Source organism: Mesoplodon densirostris, chromosome X (assembly GCF_025265405.1).
Source record: "Mesoplodon densirostris isolate mMesDen1 chromosome X, mMesDen1 primary haplotype, whole genome shotgun sequence".
NCBI classification, from domain to species: domain Eukaryota; kingdom Metazoa; phylum Chordata; class Mammalia; order Artiodactyla; family Ziphiidae; genus Mesoplodon; species Mesoplodon densirostris.
The window spans coordinates 117263957-117281592 of record NC_082681.1 but is presented as its reverse complement, the minus strand read 5'-3'; the positions used below and the strand labels follow the sequence as shown (position 1 = coordinate 117281592).

The 17636-nt window shown below is 42.3% G+C and overlaps 1 pseudogene; it reads right to left on the bottom strand.

Annotated features, from left to right (window-relative positions):
• Positions 1–15861: 15861 nt before the first annotated feature.
• LOC132481763 (ferritin light chain-like) lies at positions 15862–16624 on the bottom strand (annotated as a pseudogene).
• Positions 16625–17636: the final 1012 nt, after the last annotated feature.

Here is a 17636-nt window from a genome sequence, read left to right as displayed (position 1 = left end):
GTGAATTCTGAGGTTGTCCAGTCCGGTTAGTGGAAACAGGCAGTATTCTTGGCCCTGTGTTAACTCTGAGTACTGTTCCCTCTAATCTCTTCATTTGATTCTTTCCCTGGCCTTGGGCAGTTTCCTGACGTGCCTGTGCTGATTAGCACTCTGCTGAATACTCAAGTGAGGCCCTGTGCAGAGAGCTGGAGTTCTCTCTCTTTTTGCAGTTCTCTCCTCTCTGGAATTCATTCCTGAAGATTCTAGCCATTTTGATCTCCCCAGATTTTCAGTTCTGTCTCTTCAACTCGGGGAAGTCACTGGGCTATCTCTGAGTTCCCCTTCCCTGCTCCATGACGTGGGCACCAAAGGCAGTAATGTGGGGTGCTCCTAGGGCTCACCTTGTTTGTTTTCCAGCTCTCCCCATCACTGTCATTTGTTGCCTAATGTCCAGTGTCTTGTAATCCAGTGTTTCATATATTTTTTCATCTTTTGGTTGTTTCAGATGGGAGGGTAAATTCAATCTTCTTACTCCATCTTGGCCAGAATCCTCCTAATAATTTTTGATGGAATGTTTGACATATATATGAAAAATTATAGAGATAATTTGAGTCTCTGTAAAGTGTTATTTTCTTATAGAATTGTTTTACTTTAGCTTTAGGCTAGCAGCTGATAAAGAGGCAGTTCTCCTTAATATAATCACGGATTAAACTGATTTGAAGCGGAGAGTAAGTCTTTTCGAGTGTTTATTCATTTCTGATTCATCCTTATTCCTAAGATATGGCCCTTCAGAGACTCCAGCTAAAAACACAAAGTATTTATCAGGGTCCCTTTTCCTTGGTGGACCCTAAACTCTTAATTTCCCTCCATCCCTTTGGGACTATTGGAAGCACTGCTCAGCTCCTCAGGCCATGAGTCATTGCTTCTGCTAAGCTTCTCAGCTTTTCAGCTGCTGTTTTTAAAATCAGTAAATGCCTTGAAGGGAAAAGCAGCCAGCAATGAATGCTGGTCTCATCTTTGTGTGTTTCTCATCTTTTATCTTGCTCTCAAGACCTCATTGCATTCACTCTGATACCTTCAAACAGATTTTTAAAAATATCTTACCTAGTTTTTCCGGTTGTACTTGGTTAGAGAGTTGGTATGCAACAAGTTAGTCCACTATTGCCAGAAATAGAAAACCTACCTATCACTTTTTTGTTGGTTACTTTACTTCATCAAGGTGTTTGAAATTTGCATTGTATTGTATAATTACAATTTCCACTTGTTTCGTGTTAGTTCTAAATTTACATACATATGATGTTCATCACCAGTCGTTTCACCATTGCAGTGCCATTTTTGAGCTCTTTATTTCGATTCAGCATTTGGTTGTTTGGATTCTATTCCCAAAAGTTTTTCTCTGGAAGCCTCCTTTCCCTCTTTCAACTGGCTTGGTTTCTTTCCAGGTCTGTTTGTACAGCTGCTATCCTCGAATTATTTCTACTTACTATTTTCCTGGTTATATGTACTCTTTCTTTAATATTATGTCTTTCTCTTTCTAGGCTTAAAAACTACACAGTCACATGTTCTAAAATTCCTGAAAAGGGTTTGGGAAGGTAAACTTTGAGTCCTTGCATGTCTGAATATGTCTTCATTCTGTTCTCAATTTTGATAGTTGAAGCTGTATTATTTCCTTTCATATAGCACTTAGAGGCAGTGATAAGATTTCTGAGAATAATATTATTCTAGTTGCTTTGAAGGCAATATATTTTTCCTCTTTGGGAATTTAAAGAATTTTTTTCTTTATTCTTGGTTTTCTGAGATTTCACTGCAATAAGTCCAGATAAATATTTTAAAATTTATTGTACTTAGCATTTGACTGGCTCTTTAAATATGAAAACTGTGTCTTTTTTTCACCTCTGGGGTATTTTCATCTCGTTTATTTTATTATAGTCTCCCCTCTATTGTCTTCAGTTATGCTGGAACTTTCATTTGATCAAAGCTGATACTTCTGGATCTGTCCTTGTTCTTTTAACTTTTCTTTAACATTTTAATCTCTTTTGTTCCCCACTTGCACTGTGTTCTAAGAAAATCACTCAGAAAAACTTGTTCTTCAGCTAGAGAGTTTTTCCCAGTCTTTAATTGGTTTGTTTTTTAACAGCCAGTTCTTGTTTTATGAATGTGATAGCCTCTCATCTTTCTCCAGATAGTAATCATTAATTTAAAGTTATTTTGTGTATGCCGCATCTACTGTTAATAATTTTTAATTAAGTCAGGGCCTTTTGTGATCCATTTATTGCAAGGCATCCATCCAAAGAAATCTAGGTCAGCAGCCAACATTCATGATGAGTAATTTACAGCTTTACTTGGTCTTTTGAGAAAAACCAAAGAGGAAATGCATTTTTAATGCCTACCTAACATCTTTTTTTAAAAAAATTTATTTATTTTTTTGTTTTTGGCTGTGTTGGGACTTCGTTGCTGCTTGCGGGCTTTCTCTAGTTGCAGCGAGTGGGGGCTACTCTTCGTTGCGGTGCGTGGGCTTCTCATTGCGGTGGCTTCTCTTTTTGCGGAGCCTGGGCTCTGGGCGCACAGGCTTCAGTAGTTGTGGCACGTGGGCTCAGTAGTTGTGGCTCGCGGCCTCTAGAGCGCAGGCTCAGTAGTTGTGGCTCACGGGCTTAGTTGCTCCACAGCATGTGGGATCATCCCGGACCAGTGCTTGAACCCATGTCCCCTGTGTTGGCAGGTGGATTCTTAGCCACTGCACCACCAGGGAAGTCCCTACCTAACATCTTAAATATGCCTTTTCCTCACTGCTGCTTCCCCAATACACTTTATAGACTGCTGGTAAGAGAGCTCTGAACATCACCTTCCAACTGTCTCAAATCTCCTCCAATATCTGGTCCATACAACTTCTTTTTTGTCCCCCCTCTTTGCTCTTCTTCTTCCAACTTGGAATCTCTATGTTCTCTACTTTAAAAAATAAAATAAAATCGGGCTTCCCTGGTGGCGCAGTTGTTGGGAGTCCGCCTGCCGTTGCAGGGCACACGGGTTTGTGCCCCGGTCCGGGAAGATCCCACATGCTGCGGAGCGGCTAGGCCCGTGAGCCATGGCCGCTGAGCCTGCATGTCCAGAGCCTGTGCTCCGCAACGGGAGAGGCCACAACAGTGAGAGGATCGCGTACCACAAAAAAAAAAAAAAAAAAAAAACCTCCTTATGCATTACCTGTGGATTCTCCACAACAAATGAAAATCCAAGAGCTGCAACATGCAGAAGAATCTTTCTCCATTAGAAACTTAACATAGTGAGGTAAGATTGTGAATACGCATACTCTAAGGGAATTCCCCAGCGGTCCAGTGGTTAGGACTCTGTGCTTTCACTGCCGAGGGCACGGGTTCAATACCTGGGTGGGGAACTAAGATCCCACAAGCTGTGCGGTGCGGCCAAAAAAAAGGAAAGAAAAAAAGAAAATAAAATTGTTGTTCCTGCGACAGTTTTCCCGAGGAAGTATTTCAAAGTCTCTGTGAAGAGAATCCTGGTATTTAATAGTGGCACCCAGAGACTACTTCTCTTCCAGTTCAGTCTCCATCCTTCTCTGGGTGGTGTTAGTTTAATTAGTTTTTTGGCTTCCTGGAGACCATGCCAGGCTGAGCCTGATTGAGTACATCATGATTCCTTCTTACAAACCTTAGAGCCAGGGAGTGGCACACTCCACAGTGTAATGTGAAAACGAGGAGACACTCACCAAGTAGATTATGTTCATGTTTGCAGGCTGTTGTTGGATGGCCATCCTCCTTAACAACTTGAAACAAACCCAAGCCATATAGTGATAGCATCTCCCCATGTTTAGAGGTAGCACTTTCAATTTCACTTCCATTTGTCTCCATTTCCAAAATGCCATGGTATTGATGGTCCAAAACTCACTGCCATCCCTCTTCTGACTCATCTTTTCAACCTAAAGCAAATTAGTGGGTGTAGTCTCCCAACTGAACTCTTGGGAGGGAGCCCTACTCATGTTTCAGACTCTGCTTTATCCAAACCACTGGGATCTTGCTTATCTGGGGTACAATTTCTTTTGCTTTTAATCTTTATTGGGGTATAATTGATTTACAATATTGTGTTAGTTTTAGGCGTACAGCAAAGTGAATCAGTTACACATATACATATATACACTCTTTTTAAGATTCTTTTCCCACATAGGCCATTACAGAGTATTGAGTAGAGTTCCCTGTGCTATAGAGTAGGTCCTTATTAGTGATCTATTTTATATATCAGTTTCTTTTTTCTTTTTTGGCCACACCACGCGTCTTGTGGGATCTTAGTTCCCCGACCAGGGATTGAACCCAGGCCCTCGGCAGTGAAAGCATGGAGGCCTGACCACTGGACCACCAGGGAATTCCCACAGTTTCATATTTTTGAATCACTTCTCTCCCCTAGATCTACACTAGAATCTTTAGCCTGAGCTTTATTGTTTAATCTTGCTTTTGGTGAACATGTATGGTAACCTTTTTCTCTTCCTCAGATTAGCTTCACCAACAATGAGAATTCTGAAGTTTAATGAAATCTAAGATGGCTTAATAAATCCTGACTATAATTTAGGATTACAAGCCCTTAATTCGGGTCAGAGGTTCTCAACCCTAGTTGCATATTAGACTCACCTGGGACCGTTTAACGAGTTCCCCTGCACAGGACTCAGGCCAGGCCAATTGAACGGAGTACCTCTGGGGGAGGGGCCAAGGCATCAGGATTTTTTAAAAGCTCCCAGGTGACTCCACGTGCTGCTACAGTTGAGAACCTCTGCTCCTGGTGTTTCTGGCCCTTCTAGACTTGCTGTCTTTCCCAGGAGACGCCTGCTGTAAGAGGTGTTCCAGTCTGAAGAAGTAAGTAGTGCCTTTCCCCCTTGTCACTAACGTGTGCTAATAGATTGGGCCTATGAATTGAGGCCATTTTCCATTCTGCTGTTCTCTCTAGGGCTGTGAGGCAGCTCTCAAACACAAACAAGCAGACAAACAAACGATTTGGTGACCTAGGGTCCATGAACAACCCTAACGTGAGAGTCATTTCACTGATGCTCTGTTCTTGCAGCTTCTGCCCGTGTTCCATTTCATCAGCATCTCTAATCACAGATCAGTCTTTTGATCTGGTACCTTAAGAGGTACTTCTCACCAGCTGATAATGTTTCTGGTAGCAAGTACTCCAGCCACATCAGTGATGTCAAAGCCTACATCATGACCAGCCTCAGAGGCTACTAAGTCCCAGGGGCTGATGGCGTGGGTGGAACCTAGGAGGGCCCTGAGCGAATACACTGCAAACGTGTCAGTCACAAGACCCCTGCCCCCATCCCAGAACAACTTCCATTTTTTAAGAAACTGGACATCTGTGGAGGTTATGTTTTAAATGACATGTCATTTACAACTTCAGACTTTCTCCATTTGGTAGACTTACATAATGCTGCATATGTTTGGGTTTTTGTTCCAGTATATACACTTCTAACAGCATATTCTCCCCCAGATTTGCCACTCTGACTTCAGACCTCACCGTGGCCCTCTTTTGGGCCATCTGGAGTCAATGTCAGGTCTATCATGGCCTTGGTCTGGGTGACTCCTGTTCTTTACCATCCTTGATCTGATAGTCTAATGTTCATGGTGAAAATATTTTCTTGTTCAAGTTTAACACAAAAGTTTCTATCTGAAGTCCAGCTGGATATCACACCTTAAAACTCAAAGATGACTGATAGCACCCCAAATGTAGTTCAGTCCCTGTATCCCCTGCTATGCTGGGGAACGGACAGGACGGTCAATAACTACCTCATGCATAACCCTTCCCTCTCTTTGTCTTCTCCTTGGGAGAAAGTGAAGTTTTGTAAGTGATGGGAGAGGTGGAAGATGTAGTATACCCACACCCTCAGCCAAGCAAACACGTGAAATTGGTCCTTTACTTCATAATCCAAGCCATCTGGAGTGTAAAGGAGAACTTGGCTGGTTGTCCTCATCCATTCAACTCATCGTGCACCTGTGACCTGCTGCTGGTAGGGAGCAACGTCCTTGAACCATTTCCAACATCTTCGCCCCTTCCCCATATTCCTTGATCTTTTTAGTACCTCTGTCATGGGTTGTCATGCAGTTCCTCTTTTGGATGGGGGCGGGAAAGAAAACTTTAGGTCCTGAAGGTGGAAGTGGACGGTGGAAGAGTTCATTGTGCTGCTGTGATCTGTAGGAGAAATAGTTCCAAAGCAATCAGATGTTTCTGTGGAGGATAACTTCCTGTTGGTGTATGTTTTGAACTGAATTATGCTGAAAGAGTTCATAGCTCCTTCTCAGCTTTTAATTACTTTTTTTTTTGCTGTGCCATGCGGCATGTGGGATCGTAGTTCCCTGACCAGGGATCGAACCATGCCCCCTGTATTGGAAGCGCAGAGTCTTAACCACTGGACCACCAGGGAAGTCCTTTAATTACATTTTTAAAAAGCCTTCTCCTATTACCTCAGCCTTGAGATGTTTCAGGCTTCTCAAGGTGGAATGGAAATGAAAACACACACACACACACACACACACACACACACACACACACACACCTATTCCTCCATTAATACCAGAGATAACTCTGGTATTTCTTGTGTTGGTTGAGCTTGGTGCCTGTTTTTTATGGCAATGAATTTCCTCAGATGTTCTGTGATTTTTGCGTGCTCATGATTTTGTTTGAGAGATCCTGTTTGTTTGGCTGTGATTCTGACTGTGATTATGGAGCTTGTTTCGAGTGTTATAGGGCCTCAGTGGAGTAGGGGGTGTTTGGCTGTGTCTCTCTCTGTTGGGGATTGCTGGCTTCCTGGGGCAGTTTTAAGGAGAGACTACATGTTGCTGCTGTCTGCTGCTCAGCACAAGCCCTTGGAGAACACAGGACGAGAGAGAGAGAGACAGAGAGAGGAGAAAAACTCTCCATATGTGCACATGTAGTTTTCAGATTAGCCACCCAGAAGATTGTTCAGCCCCATGGCAATGTCCCATCTGATCCACTAATAATTCACATACTATAGGCTGAAAAACACTGATAGATGACCCTTAATTTTTACAACAACCAGAGATTTTAATCTTCATGAAGAAAGATTTAAAAGTCAAGTGATGCATCATGATTGGTATGGCCATTTTCCTGGGAGTATAATATCTTGTTAGGCACAAATGGCCACATGTTGTTGAATTTATCAGTTGTGATGCTCACTTGAGGTGCTTTTAGTTTAAAATGACTGCTCTCTTAGTAATACTCAGATCCTGGCTTACATGCAAAAACTTTACATGTCGTTATGATATAATTGGCCACCATATGTGTCAAAATCTGCAACAAAATTTTAAAAAGAAAATCACAGAAATCACTTAGAGTTGTAGAATTGTACTATTTTGTTGAAAATTAATAATCAATATTGTATATGTGATAATCCCCTATTAACAATATTCAATTGGCTTAAATCTCTTTATTCTCAGGACAGGTTGTGTCAGAAGGTGCTTTTCTCAGGGGAATGGGTATCAGCTCACAGGGAAGTGTGCCATCTACTGGAGTTGCTAATATGCCCTCTAACACCACCAGGAATTCTTTTTCAGGACTCTTTGGGATACTAATATTTCCTCCATTTGTGGGCACTCCCTCCTTCCCCACCAGCAGTCCCATTTTTACACAGCATAAACAGAGCATGGAGTTCCCATGCGGCCGTGTAGCAGCTTCTGAACTGAATCCCAATGATGCTTGTCTCTCTTTGAGTGTCCGCTGCTCTAGTCACTTGCTTCTAATGAATAGAATATGACAAAGGGGTTGGGAAAGCCCATCTCAAATTAAGTTACACAAGAGTGTGACCTCTGTCTTGGTCACAAACTGTCTCTTTCTGGTGTCTCTTGCTTGTCATTCTGATGAAGACAGCTGCCATGTGTGAGCTACCTTATGGAGAGGTCCACATGGCAAGGAACCGAGGGCAGCCTCTGGCTAACAACCAGTGAGAAACTGAGGCCCTCAGTGGAACTGGGACCCTTAGTCCAACAGCTTGTGAGAAACACAATCCTGCCAACAATCACGTGAGTGAGCTCAGAAGCAGATCCTTCCTCCATGGAACCTTCAGATGAGGCTGCAGCCCCAGTCACCATCTTGATTGCAACACTGTGAGAGACCCTGGTTCCTGACCTACAGAAATTGTGGCAAAACAAATGTTTTGAACCATTAAGTTTGGGGATTATTTGTTATGCAGCAGTAGATAACTAAATCAAGGGCCGATACTGACTCAATAATTTTGATGGATTTTCAAAAGCTTCAGAAAGTTCTTGTTAGAATTGGCTTAATAAGCATCATAAAGACATGCTCCTGTGCCTGGCTGGTTAGCCTGTTAGACCTTGCGTCTCCAGAGGAGTACTTCTGGAGCTTCTGGGGTCACTTAGTCTGTAGTCCTACAAAGAGGATGTCACAAACGACAGGTCTTTATCATACACCAGGTGAGTGAGCATTTTAAGTTAAGTATACTTTCCAGTGTAATGTGTTGTTTTTATCATTAATTTTCAGTTGTGAGAATAAAACATGAACACATTCTCCTGGTGAAAATAAGTATGTTACAGATAAACTCCTCTTTGACAGTAACCTGATCTCTCCTCCCCACCTCTCCACTCTTTATTGTGAGTTTGGAGTAAATCTTTCTAGAACTTAAAAAAATTATATAAACATGCATGTGCTTGTTTTTACAAAAAATAACACTCTCTTGCAATATCATTCACTTTTTTCACTCCTTGCTTTTTTTTTCCCACTCAACCATCTCAACCAGTTTTGAAATCCCTGTTGATATATGTGGATCTAGTTCATTCTTAGCTATGAAATGGAAAATACCACATTTTACTTATCTATCTTGTACTGATGACCTTAAGTTGTTTCCAGATTTTCACTGTTATACACAATGCTGCAGTGAACATTTCCTACCTGTCTATGCCAGAGTGTGTTTTTCTGGGCCAGACACCTATGAGGGGAAGAGCTGGGTCATATAATATGCACATCTTTAGTCTTAGCGACATTGCCAAATTGCCCAACAAAATGGCTGTGTTAATTTACACTTCCTGTAGTAATGAATGTGCCTGTTTGCTCTAAATCTTGCCAAACTGCCATATTTCCCAGTCTGGTGAGAGAAAAACAATTTCACGTTGTTTTAGTTCACATTCCCCTAGTTATTAGTGAGGTTAAAAATCTTTTCATATATTTATTGGCAGGTTTTCTCCATTTTTATACGGTTCCTATAAGAGCAGTTGTGTGTGTGTGTGTGTGTGTGTGTGTGTAGCAGGGGTTGGGGGAAGGGTGTGAATTTGAGCTTGGATGCCAACTACCCAGGGGAGTTTCATTCCCGTTCTGAGAACATCAGCTGCCCACTGCTGATAGCACTGGGAGAGCTTGTGAGAAATTGAGATCATGTGCAGCCTCTCCCTTTGGGGTGAGATAGAGCCACTGGTTTCAGCTAGGACGTTAATCTAGACAGCCCTGGGGGTTACGTGGTACTAAAACTGCTCGCCTCTTCCCAACACTGCTGTGTGAAGGCAAACACAAGGGGGTTATGACGTTGGCTTAATTAATAGCTTCTGATCAATGCAAAATAGTTTGCTGCCACACTATGGGGGCAAGGCAGAGGATGAATGGAACTCAGGAAGCTCCCCTCGGTAAAACTTAAAGACTACCGGATGCCTAAACAGGCAAAACTGACAAGGGCAAAGATGCTCAGGAATTAAAGTTTGGGACACCTCACACCTGCAAGGCAAGAGCAGTTAGGATTGTATGATGGAGGAGGGATACCTCACAACTAGTGGCAAAAACAAAGCCTATTGCTGATCCTCAAGTTTTCTTCCTTGCCAAATATGTGTATTTATATATTTTAAAGAATTTCTCAAATCTTTGACTGACTTCTCTCTCAATATAAATGAAGATGGATAAACTTGTGCTATTTAGACCATAGTTTCCAGAATTGTGTTGGAATTAGAAGAGGAACAGATCTGATCCAAAGATCTTTATCTTGCAGCTGGATGCAGAAACTGAGGAGACCATGGTTTCTCTTTGGGAAGTGTGAGTTCATTTTATGTTGTAAGGGGAAACAATCACGTTATTTTAAACAACAGAATTTTTGGAAGGGTATATATGGGAAGATGGGTTAAGTGAATAATTAGTGACCAAAGGGATGGGCTGTTTTGTGAGGAGGCGGGTACCACCCAACATTCATTCAACCCTCCCAACAGCAATCATGATTATTTCTGGGCAATTCCCTAGGTGTGTACAATCTTGGTGGAATGATAAATTGAGGATCTGGCAGAACTCCTGCTACAGAGGCCCCTGAAGGCTCCATCTGCCAGATTCTTCCTCTAATTTCTGCAATAGAGCCAAAGTGTCAGCATGTTGCCCAAAGTATGTGAGGGTGACTCAGTCTTCTGGAACTTTTAATCCTTTAATCCTCAACAGAGTGAAGCAAATCAATTCATTCATTCCAGTGACTGTGCTGGGAAAGGTTGTCAACCTACTCCAGTTACAGAGACTCTCTGGAATTCCCTGGTTCTGTTTTGCTCCATTGCATGAATATACTTCAATTTATATACCCTTCCTCTATCAACATCTGGAGCTATCTCAAATATTGCCGCTGTGAGGATCCTTTTTTTCCCCCATTAATTTTACTTCAGTAGCTTCAATTTTATATCCTTAGCTAATGAATGGATAGATTTTTGTCACAATAGTGTTTTATTTATAATACATCTAAATACATACATTTTAATTTCTTTTTATTGCCCTTACTAGATACATATATTTCTAGGAAGAGACAAAGTAAGCTTATACCCCCCAAAAGAGGAAATATATCTATAGTGTAAGTAAAATAGAAAAAATACCAAGCTGTAAAAAATGCAAAGTTGGGAAATTTTTCTAACAATCATATCCGACTCCCAAATTGTCTTTCATTGCCAAACACTGCACCTAACTAAAACATTTAAAATTTAGTAATAGCATGATTACTTGATTAGTTTTATTTTGTTTCTGTAATTAATAATCTTAATATTACGAAAAAGACAAAATTGTAATGAAAATACACAAAGCAGGACTTCCCTGGTGGCACAGTGGTTAAGAACCCGCCTGCCAATGCAGGGGACACAGGTTCGAGCCCTGGTCCAGGAAGATCCCACATGCCATGGAGCAACGAAGCCCGTGTGCCACAACTACTAAGCCTGCGCTCTAGAGCCCACGAGCCACAACTACTGAAGCCCACGCTCCTAGAGCCTGTGCTCCACAACAGGAGAGGCCACCGCAATGAGAAGCCTGTGAACCACAATGAAGAGTAGCCCCCACTTGCCGCAACTAGAGAAAGCCCGCACACAGCAACAAAGACCCAATGCAGCCAAAAATAATAAATAAATAACATTTTTTTAAAAAAAGGAAGAAAATACACAAATCAATGTTGGAGTTAGTTTTATAGCTTGTGATAGCATCATAAACAAAAAAGCATCAATGTCCTTTGTTTTGTTTAGCGACTCAAAAAATTGGGCCAAATGCATTGCCTTTGGAAATGTCTAAACTGTGTCTTTTCTATCTCTTTGCCTGTTAATTCAGGGTAAACTTAATCAGTATGTTTCTGATTTATTGTCACATGGGTCACTGAAAAGTTGTTTCTAAAATGTTAGTTCATAACAAATGAGCTTTTTGAACCATTTAAAAATACTTTCAGGATCTTGTATTTAGAGACCAAAAAAGTCATGTTTCTCTAGATGTCATTGGACTGAAATCCCAGTGAGGAGAGGTTTAACTTCAGAATTCTAAAAGTCAGAATAGATTTTCAACTTGAAAAAGCACGTCTTCTACCACTATTCTCCAGTGTTATCCAAGCTTCTCTCCTGTTCCATGGATCTGATATTTAAGAAATTGAACTTTGACTTCAATTTAAAGGCTATCCGAGTGCTTCTCTTTTTTAAAATTGAAGTACAGTTGATTTACAATATGGTGTTAGTTTCAAGTGTACAGCATAGTGATTCAGTTTTTTTTGCAGATTATATTCTAATATGGGTATTATAAGAAAACGCTGTGAAGATTCTTGTGCTTCGTTTTTGGTGTACATGTTCACACATTTCTCTTGGGTATACATCCAGGAGTAAAATTGCTGGGTGGTACTTGTAATAGAGATAAAACATGCATCTTTAATAAGTAAAAGTCTAATGTTAAATGGTAATTTTGCCTGCTCCTAGGACCATGAAGGGACCATCGAATGCCCCATTATACCCCCTCCTGGCCTATATGCCATTGTAGTTGTATCTCTTAAGCCTTTCAAAACATTATTATTATTGTATTGTACAGTCAATATTTTTTGCCTTCTTTTATTTAATTTATTTTTATCTATTTATTGAAGTATAGAGTATTTACAATGTTGTGTTAGTTTCTGGTGTATAGCAAAGTGTTTCAGTTATACATATACATATTCTTTTTCATATTCTTTTCCATTATATTTTATTTATTTATTTATTTATTTCCTTTTTGCGGTATGCGGGCCTCTCACTGTTGTGGCCTCTCCCGTTGCGGAGCACAGGCTCCGGATGCGCAGGCCCAGCGGCCATGGCTCACGGGCCCAGCCGCTCCGCGGCATATGGGATCCTCCCAGACTGGGGCACGAACCCGTATCCCCTGCATCGGCAGGCGGACTCTCAACCACTGCGCCACCAGGGAGGCCCTCCATTATATTTTATTGTAAGATATTGAATATAGTTCCCTGTGTTATACAGTAGGACCTTATTGTTTATCTATTTTATACAAAGTAGTTTGTATTTGCTAATCCCAAACTCCTAATTTATCCTCCCCCACTTTCCCCTTTAGTAACTATAAATTTGTTTTCTATGTCTGTGAGTCTGTTTCTGTTTTGTAAATAAGCTCATTCGTATCATATTTTAGACTCCACATATAAGTGATATCATATGATATTTGTCTGTCTTTGTCTTAGTATGATAATCTCTAGGTCCATCCATGTTGCTGCAAATGGCATTATTTCATTCTTTTTTATGGCTGGGTAATATTCCACTGTGTATATGTACCACATCTTCTTTATTCATTCATCTGTTGATGGACATTTAGGCTGCTTCCATGTCTTGGCTATTGTAAATACATTTCATATTTATTCTTGAAGGATACTTTCACTGAGTATAGCTTGTTAGGTTGGCTGTTATTCTCTTTCAGCTCACAGAAATTAACTTCCTATTTTCTTTAGGCCTCTGCTATTTTTGTTGAAAAGTCCACTGTCAGTCTGTTTCTCCTTTGTAGGAAATGTATCTTTCTGCAATTTCACTGGCAATGTTGACCTTGATCACCTGGTTGACGTAGTGCTTCCTAGGTTTCTCCACTATAAAGTTACTTTCCCCCCTTTTGATACAGTACTCTTTAGAAGCAAGACTAAGCACAGCCCACACTTAAGGGGTGAGGAGTTAAGCATCACCTCCTTGAGGGGGAGTATCTACATAAATTATTTGTAATTCTTCAGTATAGGAGATTTGTCTATTCTCCCCCATCAACTTTTTTTTCAGTTGTTTATATCAGTATGGACTCATGGATATTTATTTTATTAATATAACTTTAGGTTGTAGTTCAGTATTACATGATTTGTTTTGTTTCTCTTGCCCAAATTGTTCCAGCTTTTACAATTAGTAGTTCATTCAGGTTTTCTCCTGTATTCCACTGACATACTCCCAACACTTTTTTTTTTTGAGCACTTCCTTACTTTCTGGCACTTCAAGATGCTCCAGGCTCATCTTGTATTTTTCATGCGCCCGTTTTTTGTTTTGTTTTTTTGCAGATATTTTCAATAATGTATTTTATTTCTTTAAATAATGTAAGCATTTTTTTTTCAATTAATCTCTGAAGTTTTGGTAAGTCTGATTCTGCAGTCTGTTGTTTCAGCTGGTTCCCACTCATGGTGACTTGTTCTCTTATATGTTTGGTTAGTTTTACTTTATACTGATTACTGTACTTGAAATTTTATTTTGAAGATTCACTGAAGCCTAGAATGAAGCTGCTTTTCTCCAAAAAAAAGTTCTCCATTTGCTTTTTCTTCATGGGGTAGTCCCAATCTGGAACCACTTTAAATCAGGTACACAGCTCTAATTTCCCAGAACTACTCAGGCAGTGTGAAGCTAAGCTGTAAGTTCATGGTCACAACTTCGCAGGGAAGGAATTTTTTTCCTGCTCTAAATATCACCAAGCCAGTGGGGTCCCAGCTTAACATAGGAAAGGCCTCCTATTACTTTCTCTACCTTGAGCTGTTTTGCGTCCAAATTTCCCCATTAAGCTGCTAAAACTGAAGCACAAGTGTTCCTTATTAGCAAATCCCTTGGGGGTAAAAGCGATCCTGGGCTTTGAAACTGTTTCTTTCTATAGACTCCTGCTTTCTCTTGGTTTTTGGCCTGGTATTTCCTTGCTTTTTCATTAGCTTTTAAATGCTCTTAAGGTTTAAAAAAATCTATTCATGTGTTTAGTTGTTTGTTAGTTATCCATATTTTAAAAAATCTATTCATGTGTTCAGTTGTTAGTTATTCATATTTTTAGTTGATTGGTACAAATAATACAGCCCATCTTTCCTAGAAATAACTTTTTCAATCTAGGGACTCTGTCTTTCTTCAGTTCTCTAAAATTCTCAGACATTATCTCCTTAAATATTGCCCCTTCCTGATTTTTTCTAGTTTTACTCTCTGGAACTTTCATTAAATAAGTCCTGGTGCCTCTCAACCTACTCTCTTAGCTCTTAATTACGTCCTCATTTTAAATCTTTTTATCACCGTGCAGCCTCTGATGAGTGATTCCCTCAGCTGTCCTCTAAGTCACAAATTCACTTTTTCCACCCATTATTTTCTTTATCTCAGCATGTTGGGTATTCGTCAGTTTGTTCTCAGATTCATTCCCCATCGTGTTCCCTGATGCTCTGTTCCCTCCGTATTGCAAGGACCTTCATATCCCATGATGCCTTCTATGTGGGTTTGCGTATTTCTCTCCCTCTGTCTCGGCTTTGGGTAACGTCTCTGAAGTGACTGTGTCTCCTCTTTGCCTCCATCTCCCGCCACATAGCCGCACCTTTCAGGGCCGCAGCACCTGCTGTACTTCTAGTTCCCATCAGCGGGCTCTAAATGCTGGGTTCTGCCAACACGACCTCCTTCTGTTGTCCCTTCAATCATACGGGCGGTAGCAGCTTCCTGCTGTTTTTAATCTCTGGGATGCCTCACCATCCCTCCTTGGCTTCTCCGTTCCACCATCACCTGTGTCATAAATTCCTTGTATAAAGTTCCCTCTGTTGAGGGATTTTTCTTTTCCTGACTGGACCTTGACTAATATGTCATCTAAAAATTATTTGTGTGTTTTTATTTTTTAATATGTATTTATTTATTTATTTATGCTTCAAAAAGCTTTGTTGTTTCCATTTGGTCCAAGGCTTGGGAGAGGGGTCCAGGGTGGTTAAAACCTGCCTAGTGGGGCTTCTCTGGTGGCGCAGTGGTTAAGAATCCACCTGCCAATGCAGGGGACACGGGTTCAAGCTTTAGTCTGGGAAGATCCCACATGTGGCAGAGCAACTAAGCCCGTGCGCCACAACTACTGAGCCTGCACTCTAGAGCCTGCAAGCCACAACTACTGAGCCCACGTGCCACAACTACTGAAGCCTGCACGCCTAGAGACCGTGCTCTGCAACAAGAGAAGCCACCGCAATGAAGAGTAGCCCCCCCGCTCGCCGCAACTAGAGAAAGCCCGCGCGCAGCAACGAAGACCCAACGCAGCCAAAAATAAATAAATAAAATAAATAAATTTATTATTAAAAAAAGCTGCCTAGTGGCTGCAGAGCGGGGCTTCAGGCAGAAGCCCTGACGCCACAGGGGCTCCTCAAAGGCCGCTGGGCTCCGGACGCTCCTACTCGTGCTGGAGGGCGAGCCTTTCCACGAGGGACTCGCCCAGCCCCGCCTGGAGACCAGCCGGCCTGCGGAGGTTGGTCACAGGTGGGCGCGCATCTTTTAGATGAGTTTCACCTGCTCATCTAGGAGGCGGCTCTCCCGGAAGTCACGGGGGTGGGGGTCTGCGCGGGCAGAGCCCAGGGCGTGCAGGTCCACAAGGGCCTGGTTCAGGTTCTCCTCCGCGAGCACGACGGCTTCCACAGCGTCCTGGGTTTCACCCCACTCATCCTGAGACGCTTCTGAACGTCCTGGAGGGCCCGGCTTCCGCGCTGCTTTTGCATTTTCAAGAGGCGCTGGGCGCCCTCACGCTTCCCCTCGGGCGCTTCGCGGAAAAAGTGGCCCAGGCCCTCCAGAGCCGCGTCGCGGCGGTGGAAATGGGAGCCCAGAGAGAGGTAGGTGCGGGAGGCCGGCAGATGCCTGTTGACCAGGCGGTTGACGGCGGCCTCCACCTCGGCGGAATCATTCTGACGAATCTGGGAGCTCGTGGGGGATCGGTCATACGGAGTTAAGCTCAAAATATGGTGCTGGCGGTCCCGGTGGCCGAGGCCAGCTGAGCGGCTGGTTCCGAAGGTTGCGAGTGGAACACAGGTTGGAGGTGGTCGGAGGCGGGAGCGAGGGGCGCCCCTGGGTCTGTTCCGTCCACACACCGTTGTAGCAGGAGACGGAGCCGCGGGACTGCCCAGCGCACTGCCTGTGTGTTGTTTTTTTATCAAGAATTCCATCTGGGGCTTCCCTGGTGGCGCAGTGGTTGAGAGTCCGCCTGCCGATGCAGGGGACACGGGTTCGTGACCCGGTCTGGGAAGATCCCACATGCCGCAGAGCGGCTAGGCCCGTGAGCGATGGCCGCAGAGCCTGCGCGTCCGGAGCCTGTGCTCCGCAACGGGAGAGGCCACAACAGTGAGAGGCCCGTGTACCACCAAAAAAAAAAAAAAAAAAAAAGAATTCCATCTGTTCTTGATTCGTAACACATGCTTTTGTTTGTTGATTTTAAATACACTTATTTTTAAATCCTTTCCAAATTGTTCTATTATTTTGACTTTCTTTTATATGACTCTTCTTAGATGTTGGCTTCCTCTTGCGGGTGTTGGGTTTCATTGTGGCCTTTGTAGGGTTTTTTTGAACGCTCATCGTCACGGAGGCTTTTTTTCTCTCCCATTCACTGTCCCTGGAAAGTGGTTTTACGATGGGCTTCAGCCCAACGTCTTGAGGACCAAAGTCAGTGGCTCAGAGCTTTTGCTGTCTGGGTACATCATGCTTCCAAAGCAGGAGCTCACACAAAATGCATACCTGGTGGCTGACTGTGCAGTCTCTCTTCTTTCTTGCTCTATCAGGGGCAGTTTGTTTCCAGTGGGTAGGTGGGCCTTGTTCACCTTCAGATATAGCCAGGGGACCATGAGCAGTGTCCCCACTGGGAATGGGTGTGTGTGGGTGTTCCTTACTCCTTGGTTGGATTTGAAATTCCAGACTTGTGGTCAAAAGGTACCAACTTACAGTTATAAGATAAATAAGTACCAGGGAGGTAATGTACAACATCATGACCGTAGTTAACACTGCTGTGTGGTATATTTGAATGTTGATAAGAGAGTAGGTCCTAAAAGTTCTCATGACAAGGAAAAACACATTTTTCTTCTCTTTTTGTATCTATATGAGCTGATGGATGTTAACTTATTGTAATCATTTCACAATTATGTAGGTCAAGCCATTATGCTGTACACCTTAAACTTATACAGTGCT